The sequence below is a fragment of the Neopsephotus bourkii genome, unplaced genomic scaffold, assembly GCF_033783945.1.
Source record: "Neopsephotus bourkii isolate Nb327-2 ecotype Australia unplaced genomic scaffold, CSIRO-AGI_Nbou_v1 NB_518, whole genome shotgun sequence".
NCBI classification, from domain to species: Eukaryota; Metazoa; Chordata; class Aves; order Psittaciformes; family Psittacidae; genus Neopsephotus; species Neopsephotus bourkii.
Window position 1 is genome coordinate 853,414 of NW_026901019.1, and position 14,962 is coordinate 868,375.

Below are 14,962 nucleotides of genomic sequence, written 5' to 3' on the forward strand. Positions count from 1 at the left end.
CTCTGTGGATACTCATGGATGACAAACGCAGCCGTATGGTTTCAGTTATTCCACGGATGCTGTGCCGTACCCTGCATCCCCATATTTCTTACTGCTGCTTTCCTTTTCCTGCCCCACTGCAGCTCCATCTGGGAAGGCAGAGCCACGTGCGTGTCTCCAGGCTATACATCAAAACTAGGCTTTCTGCAGCCGCGGCTCTGCAATAAACAAGGAGGAGAGCGTGTCCGTGCTTGACTGGTACGTTAAGCAGATGTTCAGTATCCAGACCTCATTTCAGGCAGGCGAAAAGGAGAAGGAAGGAGCAGAGGGTGATTTTCTCCCCTCCCCAACAGCCCAGTGATGCCCTTGCAAACCTTCTGCGATGCGACGGCAGCCTGCAAATTCAGCGTTAACATCTGTTCCTGAGCTGCTGGCTGGATTGCAGGGATGCTACCTCCCAGGGTATTGGAGCGTGTGTGAAGCTGGATGCAGCTGCGGAGATGGAAAGAGCTAAAAGGATGCTTTAGAGCCACCAAGGAAATGTGGAGAGAATATGCTAGAAGCTGGGGGGTTATCAGGCTGTGTCACACCTGAGCTGACCGCTTTAACTCCCCTTCAAGCCGGTGTCCTTTGTATTTATTTCATACAGAAGCAGCTCAATTTTTCATAACTTCCCTGTGTGAAAGGCTTATTATTGTCAGTTGCTGTTATTATTCTCCAAGGTTACACAGCATCTCGGTGGTAGAAGTGCAGCCCTAAGAATGAGCTGAGGCTCCTTGGCTCTTGGTCCCTTTTTCACATCCATCCGGATACCTTTACCATCACCCACAAGCAGCAGCAAGAGGGAAGTGTCCCACTGGCAAAGGGGTGTAATAACTGTTGTTAATATGACAGGGATTCCTAGGCACAAAGCGTGGGCTAATGAATGTGTAATGTGCCCTAGTTATCTGGGGAGAGTATAGATACCACTCTATCTGGACTGGACGCAACTAAGATTGCTTGGTGGTGGCTTGCTCCATTTCATCTGAGGGGTGAGAAGCAGAGCTCAGTTCTCAGCCCTGTGCCTCAGCTAAGAGGTCAGCCTTCCCCTTACCAGCTTAATCACTCCCTTCCCACCTTCACCTATGCAGTCAGTTGTTAAAATACCCTCCTCATGTTTCTATTTAAGTTGTTTTAGCGCACAAATGGCTTCTATGTAGGTACAAGAGAGACAGCAGTCAAAATTGCACTGATGGCAGAGCATCCATGGGGCAGGCTGGTAGATTCTGAGTGTTTTGCAGATGAAAATGGAAGGGCAGTGCTGCCTTCTCCAAGCTGTCCCAGAATAAATCTGTCACTGAGCAGAACTGCTTTAATCTGTGTGCTTCATAAGGAAAAAGTTCCTTTCAGCAGCAGCACAATGGGATGCTTGAAGCAAAAACCGTCCCAGGGCTGCACCAGGATCCATGGCATTCCACAGGATGCCATGGGAGTGACAGAGACCAGGCTGGTTTCCTCCACTTGGCCACTGGAAAAATTCAAAGAGCATCAGTTGTGGTGACCCCTGTTAAAGCTGGGTGAATGCTTCAGCTTCCCATCATAATAAAAAGGGTTATCCTATAGTAAGACTTCTCCTTAGTCCTGGAAGAGTGACGCTGGAGCCATGCTAGAGGTGAGAAACAGATTTCTGCTGGCTTATCATAGAATCATGGAATCACAGAACGGTTTGGGTTGGAAAGGACCTAAAGATCATCCAGTTCCAACCCCGCTGCCATGGGCAGGGACACCTCTCACTAAACCATATCACCCAAGGCTCTGTCCAGCCTGGCCTTGAACACTGCCAGGGATGGAGCATTCACAGCTTCCCTGGGCAACCCATTCCAGTGCCTCACCACCCTAACAGGAGAGAATTTCCTCCTTATATCCAATCTAAACTTCCCCTGTTTAAGCTTAAACCTGTTACCCCTTGTCCTATCGCTACAGTCCCTGATGGAGAGCAGCTACTCCCCTAGCAGCAAGGCAAGGATGCAGGCAGGGACCCAGCCACATCCCGCTCTCCAGCCACGCTCACTTTGCCTTGTTTTCAGCAGGACTTGCAAGAAATAAGAGGTTAAAGTCCTCTGGGCAGGCAAGGTCAGGTATTGAAGCGCCATATGTTTTACATGTGATTGATGGCTCGCAGGCAATGAGGCTGTGCAGCTTCACTGGGCCTAAGGGATTGAATCTGGACCCCATCGAAGGAGCCAACAGCTCCCTCAGCTTCCATTTGTTCCCCTACCTCTGTGCTTCAGAAAAGAATGAGCATTTTACAGGTTGAGGAAGCAGGAAAGGGGAGAAATGAAATCTTTGATGGATTACTTTGCTAAAAAGTAGTTGAAAATTGCTCCTGCCCGTTTTGCATCTGTGTTCAGAGCAGTGATAGTGAGGAAGCAGTGAGGAGTTGGTGTGCACAGGGGGAGTTTGGGCAGTTTTCTGTTCTTTTAAGGTAAGACAAGAAGAACTGGGGGCAAAGGACTGATGGGAGGAAAGCTGCTTGGGGTACAGAATCAATTCAGAGAGGCAATACAGTGATTGAAAGAAGTGATTTAGCAGAACACAGGGCTCTGTTTCCAACTGTGTGGAATACCTCAAGCCCTGGGGAAGGCTTTTGCAGGAGTTTGCCCTTTGTCAGTGCTTCTGAGGGTGGTGGCCACCCCAGCACCAGCCTGGCTCAGCTCTGGCCACCGTGGTGCTGGGCACTGAGTGATGATGGCGACGGCCATTGCAGCTGTAGCAGAGCACCCAGCGCTGGTTGCTCACTGGGATAAACTGGCAACCAGGGCTGGAAAGGAGGAGGTGAAGGGCTGCGGAGGTGATTTTGAGTGGCAGGGGAGAAGCCGAGGGTGTTTGCTCAGCAGAGGTGCTGAGGCTGCCCAGCACAGTGAAAGCTGCATCCCTTCCTTCCTCTGAGCCGCTCTCATCCAAGACAACCACGAGGCCAGAGGCCGAGGTTTATGGCTGCTGTGTCTGAAACAAATCAAAGGATAGAGGATTTGGCTTGCCTGAGTGCAGCAGGGAGAGTGCCAAGTCTTTCATGTAGGAGCACGCCCGGGGTGTTGCTGTGTGCTGGGTCAGGGGTGGCGCATCCTGATGGGCAGCGACTGATGGTGACAGCAAGGGATGGGCTGGGGATCACAGATATGGACCAGAATTAACAGAAACAACATGAAATGGACTGTGCAGCTCAGTGCAACAGAGGGAAGCTGGATGGCACCCCAAGGGTCTGGGGTCCCCTTTAGGGACCTGCAGTTGCACTGTGTTGCTTATCCCCTGCCTTCCCAGCCCCTTCCCCGTTCCACCTCCATCCTGTGGCAGAGGTTGGCCGTATGAAAGGGCAGGATTTCGGAGATGAGATGAAAATGGCCTTTCATTTCCTCCATCAGTTGTCTGCCTGAGTTCCTAAATCAGAATTTAGCCCCCATCGCCTCCCTCCTGGTTTCTCTGCCTTGTGATTTGGGTTTTCCTTGGGCATTTTTCTACCTCTTGGGCTGTGAAGTTTCCCGCTATGGCCATCCCTTGAATTTACGCACTCCATGCAAAGGCTGACAAGCGGAGATAAGAAGTGTGGAAGCCATGCGAGGGATATATGGTTTGTATAAAGCATCCAGAAATAACAGGACAGCACTGAACTGGATGGCAGGAATGGCTCCACAGCTTGAGCCTACTGGGCTCTGGGATGGAGACAGGTATGGGGCTGGAGGAAAGCATCTTTCCTTGGGCGAGTTGCTAGAGGAGCAGCAGCAGGAACTCCTGCACGAGCTGAGCCAGACAGAAAGAAGCATTGTCGTGTCTATTTTTGGGTTTTGTGCTGCTGCTCTTCACAATCCCATCCAAATACATCCCTGTAATGGATGTTGCCCGCGAGGAAGTACATACATCCTCCTGCAAGAGGGTGCCTGTGCCTGTGAGCCTGTTTTCCCAACATTATAAATTGGTCCTATAAAAGATGTTACCTCTCCCTGCCTCTCCTTAATAACTTGGTGCTGTGGCTATAACAACATTTTGCTGCCTTCATATTTTTCACCAGGACTCCAGCCTACCCCCCCACCTCCTTTTTATCTTCTGTGTAAAGAACAGCACTCAGCACAACCAGGCAGTTCAGCATCCCAGCATCCCAGCATCCCACCCTCGTGGCAGCCACTGGGTAGGGCAGGAGTGGTTGGGCACATGGATGTGAACAGAGGGGCCGGGGGAGGATGCTTTGGGAGAGGGTGGGATGCTGGTACAGAGGGGAGGGCAGTGGTGATGGAGCCACATGAGGATGTGGGAGATGGGTCAGGGTGGTTCAGGTACGGACAGTGAGGTCCTGGACAGCCCTCCTGGGGCTGTAAATGCTCTGGGTTTTGACTCACCTTCCTGGGATGATCGCTCTGTCACCACATCCCATGGGGAGCCCAACCCCAAGATGGGAGCTACAACTGGGACTCGGCATTCCACGCGTGAGAAGAGCATCTTTGCTGCCCTCATCAAGCAGAGGCAGTAAGTGCCTACGCAGTGGATGGTGCTGCCCCACACCAAACCAGTGAGTCTCAGGGTGAGATGGAGCAGCAAGAGTGCCTGTCTGGTGCTGGGGCAGCCCATCTCCTCCCCACCCCAGCTCCAGCACACCCTTGGCACAGTGTCAGGGCCCATGGAGAGCATCATAATGTCCCTTGCAACGCAGAAAAGGAATGGAAAGGGAGACTTTCAGTCTTACTTAGAAACTGTAAATGCACATCTCCCCCTGCCAAGTGACCAAGCAGGGAAGTGCTCATCTGCACCCAGTTTCCCCCCATCCAGCACCACTGGGACCAGTAGCAAAGTTAGGTCCTCTCTGCATGACAGGCATCCAGGACCTGCCAGTTCATGCAGCTTGGAACTGCTCCTCTCCCTCACATACACAGGGGATGTAGCAGAGCAAACTGCATCTGAAAGTTCCTGTTTCCAGGATTTCCTTCCCCTGAGGATCCTGAAGACCTTGGAGCCCTTTCACTGAACACTGCAGATGGGGCTGTGGTCCTTCAGAACCAAAGGTATCCCTTGGATGCACACAGTGTTAGCAGAGCACAAACCAGGCATCAGGGCGTTCTATATTACAATAATAAAGGTTTAAAATAAGCCCTTAGAGGTTGAGACTTTGGTGTATCCCTTGGCCACTGGGTAAAGACTTAGGGACTATCAGTCTTGGTTCACCTCTTTTTGTCCTGCTTGTATGCATGGCTGGGTACCCTAGGGGTAATGTGGCGTGCCTGTGTGCTAGAGGAGATAAATACATCTGGGGTCGGTTTTATCTTCAGACTCAGAAATGGGACTTAAACATGATGATCCTCTTTGCTGTTCATTGTGTGAAGGAAAAAGGGAATGTTTTGACCACACAGCAGCTTTCCAGTGTCTGAAGGGGGCCCACGGGGATGCTGGGGGTGGACTCTTCATCAGGGCCTGTAGTGATGAGACAAGGGGTGATGGGTTCAAACTGAAACAGGGGAAGTTGAGATTGGATATAAGGAGGAAATTCTTTCCTGTTAGGGTGGTGAGGCACTGGAATGGGTTGCCCAGGGAGGTTGTGAATGCTCCATCCCTGGCAGTGTTCAAGGCCAGGTTGGACGAAGCCTTGGGTAACATGGTTTGGTGTGAGGTGTCCCTGCCCATGGCAGGGGGTTGGAACTGGGTGATCTTAAGGTCCTTTCCAACCCAAACCATTCTGTGACTCTATGATCTAAAAAGCAGCAAAACTCATCGGCTCGTCATGTCCTGGCCAATAGCTTGGGCAAACCCAAGCAGCTGAAAAGTCACATCTCTCACTCCAGCTGAGATGGTTTACGGAAGATCCCATCCCCTTGCCATGGTTCATTCCCTCTGAGCTAAGCTGTGGCCCTCCTGCTGCAACGCTGCTGTGAGTTGCCATCAAGAGCAGCCTCCTCCTTGCTTTATGCCATTACAGGAAAGCACGGCCAAGTATTTGCATGATGGCAGCTGTAATGAGCTGGTTTTCTGAGGATGCTGTCATCTTGTCATCTTCCTGGCAAAGGAACTCTTAATAAACCCCCCCATTTTAACTAGCTGAAATGGTAACCATTATTGCTCTATCAGTATTTCGGTGTACAGTAGCAGCACTGGGAAAACGCCAGGAAGTTGTAGGTATTAATGCTTCTTTGCTTGTCAGGGTATTTAGGTCTTGGGTGTGGGATGCGGGTGATTTCAATAATTCCCATAGATCCATCAGCTTCCCGTGTCACATGTATGGGGGACAGGAGGAATCACACGCGCAAGCATGCTTAACTAGGGAGCTGTCTAAGGGAGCGCTTTCATCTACAGGCATTAACCATCTACTGTCAAACAGATCAGGGGAAGAAAAGGCGTATTCCCTTGTCAGAGGCTTGCCCTGTTTCCTGCTGCCTTTGATGACAGCATCCTGCCTGTGAGAGATGCTCCCAGCATCACAGCAGTGTTCAGTGCATTTGGCCACCAGTGAAACACAAGGGCTCTGAGTAAATCAAACCAGGAATAAACTAAAAGAACCTTTGTAATCTGATAGGAAGAGGCTTGTTTAACAAACCCCAATGAGCAGGGGGTCACCAGGTGCACAAAACAGAAGAAACCCCAAATGAGTACCCCATAAAATGAAGAGAAATTTAATATAGAGGGAAAGGAGTCACAAGTTTTCATAGCTCCATGTGCTAAAGGGAGGCTTTCAGAAAGATGCTCTGACAACACACATTTAAATGTGTGATGGTCACATATCTGTAGTGCAGCAGGGATCTCCAGCCCTCAGTAAACGGGCTGTGGGGTCAAGAAAGGAAAGAACTGGCTAAATCCAAACATTTCCATTGAAGCAGGAAAACTCTTACCTATGATTTGCCCAAATGCACCGACGCACATTGGCCAGCAGTGCTTCTGGGGCATGTGCAGTGTCACCCGGTGCTGTTGGATGCAGGGAAGCACACTGGGTGGCCACCATCAGTAAAGCATTGCTTGGGGCTCCAGACCTTCTGCCCCTTGGGTTGGGATTGCTTGGTGTTTCTCAGGCCATAAATAACCCATCTCTCTGTGTTCCCCCCGGAGTAAAGCAGAGGGTGTTACAATGAGGGTCCCCATTCACTCAGAGGGTATCGGTGGTGTTGCTGGTGGCTGACTCCACACCAGGCTGTTGGGAAGAGTTTTGCTGCTGTGGGTATACCCACATCCTCTTGTTTCCCAACGTGTTTGTCATCCCCTAATCCAGCTCTCGGGACACATCAGGTGCAATTTTTACTGCGGATGCGGGCTGTGAGTCTCCATCCATTGCCCCGTGCTTTAATCTGCTTCCCTGGAAGCTGTGTGGGGCCCCGGCCTTGCTCAGCCTGTGCTGGCACCTCTCCCATCCATGTTTCCTGACTCCCTGTGTGCAGGAAGCCGGTTTTGGGATGTTGCGGATACTCTTTGTCTCTGCTTCCTATTTCATTTCCTGCTCAACCCCCTCAGCCGGGTGCGTGTGCTGCTGACAGCCTCCTGCTTCCTTGGTTTGGTCTGCATCCCACCATTTATACTCTATAGCAGATGGAAAAGGCCGGGTTTAGGTAACTGATGCTATGGGTAACTGGGTATGGCACTGGTGTGCCTGTCCCTGCCAAAACGCCACAGCTTTTGGCCAGGCTGCTCCATCCTTCCAGGAGACCCTTCCTGGTGGCTCCTGCTCTGCAGTATCCTCCCCTGTGAGTGCTGGGGGGAGCAGAGTGGGTTTGGATGCAGGTTGAGGGCCTGACTCCTTCTTCTCAGCCTGGTTAAATGGCTTTATTCCCACCGTTAACGTGCGGTGGCACGCTGCGAGCGCTGCCAAAATCCCGTCCCTTTCTGACTGCATTGTGGCTTTTCCTCTGGTTTCCTTTGTTTGGGATTAAATGGTCAACTAAGAAAAAACACCAATGAAGTCTTTCAATAGCGATCTGGACCCGCTGGTGCTCTAGAAACCCCCGGGTGCCCGGGCTGGTGACACAAACAAAAGGCTCTGGCTGACGTTTTCCCACCGTGACTGCTTTTTGGCAGCGGCCTGCCCTGCTCGACCTGACTTGCATGACAAGCGCTGTGTCTTAGCGGGCCAAACGTTAAAAGGCTTTGAAAACCTGGACCCCTTCGTGTCTCCAGTTGATCTTTAGGACTGATGGGCACTTCTCCTCGGGCTGGTGATTCCTGCATCGTAGGCACAGGTACCTTCCTCAAGGGAAGATGCTCACCCTGCGGCGCTTGGAGAGCATCTTCTCTCCCTACCTCCCCTCGCACATAGAGCTGAAGCTGCTCCTGGTTTCCTTCTCTTAATGTAAAAAGACATTAAGTTTCAGCCTCAACAACACGGTTTTAGGGTTTTTTAAGTGCACAGTTCCTTAGGAAATGGAAGGTTTGTTTCCATGAGCTGTAGCATCAGCCACTGCTGGGGGCAGCAGCAGCTGCCCAGGAGTGTTCAACAGGCTCTTACACAGACTGAGGGCAGCTCCCGTTGCTGGTAAGGCACCCTTTAAAGAACAGTTCTCTCTTGTTGCTTAAGGTAAGGGAGAGACTTCATTTTCCCCCTGCTGATGCTTTCCCCTTGCCTGTGCCCTGGACACAGGCAGGCACCTCCCTGTGCCTCTACTGCCTTCACAGCATCTGCTGCTACCAGGGATGGGGTGTCACAAATATATCTGAAATCTATGGCTTTTCCCTGTCTATTTTAATGAAGAAAGGGATCCTTTTTTGTTTTGCCCAGAAGAAGCAGCCATGGGAGCAGAAAGCCAGCAGCTATTCCTGGGCACTTGTGTCCTCAAAGGGGGAAAGGGCTGGAGCTGAAGCGCTTGTTAGGTAGCAGTCTGCAGTGCTAGAAAGGGGATTTCTGCTATGGAGAATGTGTGTGTGCAGGGAGGAGGCCGTACTTGCCTTGATGGTGATGAGGTGAGTGCATCTCTGGGCTGGGAAAAGATGGGCATGTCCATTGGTCCCATTGCATGAAGCTGGGAGAGTGGCATCGGGTGCAAACCTGCCCAGTTCCTTGTGGGGAAAAGGTTACAATACACTGAGAATCTGCTTGGGAATAAAATCAGTGGTTTATGGAAAGTAGGGAATATTGAGGGGGATGTGCCTGGTGGCATGCAGCAGATTGGTTTTATGGCTTATAATCCATTAATTACCATAGGGTGTTGGAGAGATGCTAACGCTGCTGGGGCAAGGACCAGCCCCGCTCTTCTGCCTTAGGTGCTGTTTGATGCACTGTGAAGTGGTCTGAGCTTGCATGAACATAGAAATGGGCTGGCCCTGTGGCAAAAGGCATCTCCCTGCTGCTTGTCTTGGCAATCCCTGTGCCGTGCCTTATCACCTGTCAAGTGCCATGAGGATGCTGATGCTCCTGGTGGTCACCAGGCTTGGAATCATTTTGGAGCCTCAAGGTCTGGGTGATTACTTTTGTTTTCTGTGTGTTCAGCCAATACCAGCAGCTCTGACAGTGGACCTGGTTAAGGTCAGAAGTTGGTGAGACTGAGTCTTCCCATAAGGCAAAAGGAGCCCATGGGCAGATGAGCACCAGGCATCTGCCGTTACTAGGAGGTTTTCCCATTTCTATCATCTAATAATGCACCAGGAAAAAATAAGGGTCTTACAGGGGAATTGGGATGGGTAAACTTTGCATTGTCAGGAGTGGACAATTCGGTATCTTGTCCCACCTACAGCTTCCCATGGGCTCTCCTGCCTGCATCCCAGGCAGGATGAGCCCATGGGCTCACAGCTCGGCATCCCAGAAGCATTCATCCCTGCCATGGTAGATGGGGAAGCCAAGGCAGAGATGGCCAATACTTACCCGCTGCCCCTGGACGAGTGCTGTCTGGACTCCAAAACGTGATTTACAAATCCTAACTCTTTAACTATAGCCCCATCTAATGGCGTGATCCCAGCCGCTCCCTGCTCCACGCTGGCGTTTGGGTGGATGCAAATCCATGTCCGGAGCTGGGGGTTCCTCATGGTGTGCCAGCAGTGCTGATGGGCCAAATCCAGCCCTTCAGATGTTCCCAGTGCAGGACACAGCAGCAGCAGCAGCAGCAGCACAGGCTGCCGCTGTCACCATGCTTGGCCATGCATGAGGTTCCCCCCAGTTCTATTTGCCTCCCACCCTCCCTGTTTACTGGGATAAAACCCAGCAGCCCCCATGACCACTTTGATGAGGAATGGTGAGCGCTGGCTCCTGCCACCCCAGCGTGGCCGTGCTTGGATGGATGCTCTGGGAACAGCAGGATTTGTCCTGCAGGAGCCTTGTCCTCCAAGGCCCTCTTCTTGCAGGCAGGTTGGTGTCTGGCACAGCATTCCAGGGCAATGCAGAGCCAAGGGTGTGAGCAGCTCGGTGCCACCAGTGCTCCTCCACAGCAGGGTGGGCAGTAGGTGCTCCTGTGTACATATGTGCACTGGGATTAATGGAAAGCAATTAATGGGAAGCTCTGTGATCCATAGTCTGAAGGGTCCCCTGCACACACGCAGGAGGAGCGCGTCACCAGCAGCTCCATGGGACATGCTGTCCCAGCCACATGCACTGGCTGCTGTGGGGACCAGGACACTGCCTGCATCCCAGGCAGAGCCATGGGGGCACAGCTGCCTCCCAGCCCTTTCCAGCAAGGAAAATCTCCAGCAACACCATGGAATGGGCCCAGTGCATACATCCCGTGTCCCTGGGCTGAGCCCCTGTAGCTGTGCAGAGCCATGCACTAATGTCCCAGTGGCAACAGAGAGTTCACCTAATGGTGATGTTAACTGAATTGAAATGCTGTATATGCTGAAGACATGGAAAGCCATGGGAAATTAAGGCAGTGGGGCTCATTTTGCAAGGGCAGCAAAGAGGACCCAGCCGCTGGGCTGTGTCCCCCACCTTAAAACCAGCTGAGAGCAGGGTTTTTCCAAGCCTTGATGAGCTAAGTGCTCCTAAAGCAGATTCCCCATGCTAGAGGAGGAGTTCTGGTGGGTATTTCCTTTGCTGTCCCCTTTCTCCATGCATGAGGTTACTCCCTGAGCTCCCACATGACACAGTCCCCAAGACCCTCATGCTGGTTGAGTTGGAGCGGGGATGGTGATGCTGGGGCTCTTGGAGAGAGCATCATTGGGCATCATCCCTTTGGCTCCAGACCATGCACCACCCCATCTCTCCCACAGCCCAACCCCATCTCCAAGTTACTCACTAGCCCTCAACAGCACAGATACCTGTCCAACCAACACCTATGCCCCTCTGCTGTTTCGCTTTTTACCGTTGGTTTTGGCCTTTGCCCTTCCCATGCAAGGCAGCAGGGGCTGGACCGGGATGCTCTGGCATGGCTGTGGCTGGCTGGGCTGGCACACACCGAGGCAGGGCAAGCAGGAGGCTCCTTGTTTCCCTGTGGTTTGCATTGGCTTCATGGCCACTGGAATCCCCCCCCCGGGGAGGCTGGGGGGGGAAACCCGGCACTGCTCCCAGCAGAGAGGCTGGCTGAGCAGAAAGTGGCTCTTTGTGGGGTCCCTTCTGCTGGGGGGGGGAGTGCTCACCCCTGTTTATCCAGCACTGGGGGCTGCCTACAGAAGGCTACCTGTACTAACGGGTTTTGGCACCAGCATCCCAGGGACAGCCTTTGCCAAGGGAAAACACTGCTGTTGGGCTCCAGGAAAAGAGCGTTACTCATCCAGGGAAAATAACCCTGAGCAGCCTGCATGGGTTTATTCGGTGCGGCTTCATCTCCAATGGGCAGCAAAGTGCCTGTGAAGAGCACTGCTTTTCCTCACCTATGTCACCCTGCTTGCCTTGCCTTGGGTCTGGGCAGGCCTCAGGGTCCCCACTGCTCACTGAGGGACACAGCAGGACAAAGGGCAATGGATGGTTTCGCTTCTGGGATGCTGGGGTGCTCCTCGTGCTCTGCTGTGCCAGGGCAAAGCCGGGTGCTGGGGCACTGTCTGGGGGCTTGGCAATAGGCACAGCTGAACCAAGCACTGAAACACCTCCTGCCTTGCTCTTCCCATCACCAGCCCAGCACTGAAGTCACTTCTCCGTGTGTATGAAGCAATGCAAGGCTTAATGACAGAATTCCAGCATTAAAACCTTCTGGTCCCTGCAAACCAGGACCACGTTTACAAGCATCAGGTAAAGCTCCACTGGTTGCTCTGCACTTGCTCTGCAATCTCATTTGACTATCTTGGCACAGGGTAACTGTGAGTAACTTCCTGGTGGTTTTACGGCACGGGGCAAACATAAGAGCATGAGAAGTCAGATTCAAGTCAGTAAGTGACTGTTTAAACCCTCCAATGCAAAGGGCAGAAGGACCTTGTGCTTCTTGGTTTATGCTAGCTTGGAAACCCCTTTTCCATCCCTGGTGTGAAGCTGCCCTTCAGCTCCGAGCACCACAGAGTGATGGCCAGGACACAAAGGCTGTTTCATCCGGCACAGGAACCTGGCAATGAGCAGGAACCATCCCATGAGCAGCTGAGGAGGGTTCCACTGCAGCTGCATGGGCAGCCCCTCGGTCCATGCTGTTCCCACCTGCCCTAAACTCAGTCCCCTGCGCCCTGTGCTGTAGCTTAATGGCTGTACAGGAGTTGTACTGGTGAAACGGAGGCAGAGGCCAAGCATTTGTTCTGCTGGGTGAGCACTGCTGCCCTCCTGCCCACAGCTCCAGTACTGGGGGAGACCCCGCGTTTGAGCTTACACAGACAGACAGCAGCTCCGGACACACTTCCCCAGTGCATCCCTGCTGAGCCGGGGATGCTGTGGTGGGATAGGGACTGGCACAGGAGTGCCCAAACACCAAACCTCCTCCTGAGCCCTGGCGCAGGACAGGTCAGGAGGGAGCAGTGACCATCACCGAGCAGCCGTTCCCTTAAACAAAAAGGGATGAAACCCGAAGTCCAGCACTGAAGAAAACGGTGAGCTCAGGAGCGGGAGTGTGGGCTGACATAAAGGATTGCTTACTCAAATCTGACCTGCAGGGAGGTGTGCTGGAGTTCAGCCCCCTGGTTAAAAGGAGCAGGTTTCTTGTCAGCCTCATGATGGAGATGGTACAAGGTGAGGACAGTCAGGGTCAGGAGGAGAACGTGCTGTTTTTCCTCATTCCTTGCAAGTTTAGTTTTAGGGTACCAAATGATAACTTTGCATATGCAATATCTCTATTGCATCATGGTATCTATATCAATACTTATCCAAATGGTTTAATACACGTCTTTAAGCCAATCCAACACTGTTACCTTTGGAAGGTCATTGATGTGCAAACAACAGGTCTCAGATATGCAGTATTTGGGGAAGGATTTAGGGTACTGCTTCATACTCTGCTTCACCTTCCGGTACCTGGAGCTGGATCGAGTGGACCCAAAAGCCCATTGCTCACATGTGTAACCTGCCCTATAAAGCAGCTGTCAGTGCAAACACCCGAGCCCAGTGCAAGCTGCTGTGGCAGAGCACAACTCTACCACAGGGACTTGCACATCTGTATGACAAACAACCCCAAAAGCCTTCCCTTCTGCAGGCTGCCTCCCCGAACAGACAGGCTGGGAATGGAAGCTGGAAGCTCCTGCCGCTGGGCTTGGCCTGCAAATGAACCAGCAGCAGGAGCTGGGCTTATTAATCTGACCTGTGCTTTGAGCTCCTGGGGGAGATCAGAACAGAAACAGCCAGGAAGCAGCAGCTTGGAAGAGAGAAACTGTGATTTCCACAAGCCGTGGAGGGACTGGTGTTTGAGCTGGGCTCTTGCTCTAGCTGGCACCTTTGAGCAGCTCCATGGGTATGGGAAGTGATGGCCCAGTCCCTGCAGCATGGGATGAGGCAGCCAGACGTGGAAGGAAGGGCAGGAACTCCAGGGCCTGAACCCAGAGGCCAGGAACCGAGCTGCACAGGCTGGCAGGGATCGGAGGTCTTAAGCAGGCTTTTTCCAGCTTCCTTTTGCTGTCTTTTTACTGCAAACATAGCAGAGGGTGGAAAGAAGAGGATGGGGATTGCAGTGCTAGACAGAAGAGAGCATCGAGCTGTCAGAAAGGAGCCGGCCCATTGCTGTTCTGTGTCAGTGAGGCTAACAAGTGCCCTGAGCTGTTCGCCTGGTGGACTGGCTAGCATTCGGGTGAAGGATGGCTGCTTTGACTTCTTTGCATTCAACAGGTCTCTGCAGCCTACTCTGACACTTTATAAAGCAAGTGCATAACCAGGAAGAGGTTAAATGCCTGACCTACCATCATTTGACAGCAGAGGACTGATCTGAATGACCCTGCCCATTACAGCTATCTCAAAGCTTGCACCCATTTTGCTGCTCTCAATCTCTTTAAGCTGTGTCTTACAAAGAACAAGGCAAAGAGTGCTAAGAGCCAAGGGGTTAAAAAGACAGCAGAGAGGACAGGCAAGAATCATTTCATAGAGCAGCCAAGCGGCTCAGGTAGCAAGTTGTTTCAATGGCACTGCTTGTCCTTCTGGGACAGCACAGCCAAGGAAACCCACCCTTGGCATCTCCCACCCAACTGCCTTGAAGAAGATGCTGCTTCTTGAAACGACATCATTTCTATCAGCTGCCTATCCCTCAGGTTATCGAGCTTTTCTCACAGGACCAGTGCATTTGGAACCCAGCTTCACCAACCTGCTTGTGTTTCATCACCCAGATGTACTGCTAGTGCCTCAGCTCATTTCAGACAGCGTTTATGGTAACTCTCCTGTGGGAGAGAGCTGCCTTCAGTGAGCTGTGAGGAGTACAGGGCTTCACTTTTAATTGGAGAAAGGGGAATTTATACATGTGTGAGACAGGTACAATGGGTCCAGCTGGGGAGGCTGGCTGCTGTAATTGCTCTGGTTTTCAACGCACTGGCACATTTCATGTGAAACTGCTTTGTAGGATACCCAATTTGGTACACTGAACTGCTCAGCATCTTGCTTCTAACAGCACAGCACTGAAGATTGCTTCTGCTCCCCTCCATGAAAGCTGGAAGCACCAGCTTGAGAGGCTGGGGGCAGATGGTGCCTATGGGACCTGGCCCACCTACCAAACCATGGTCTCAGCTCCGTGAT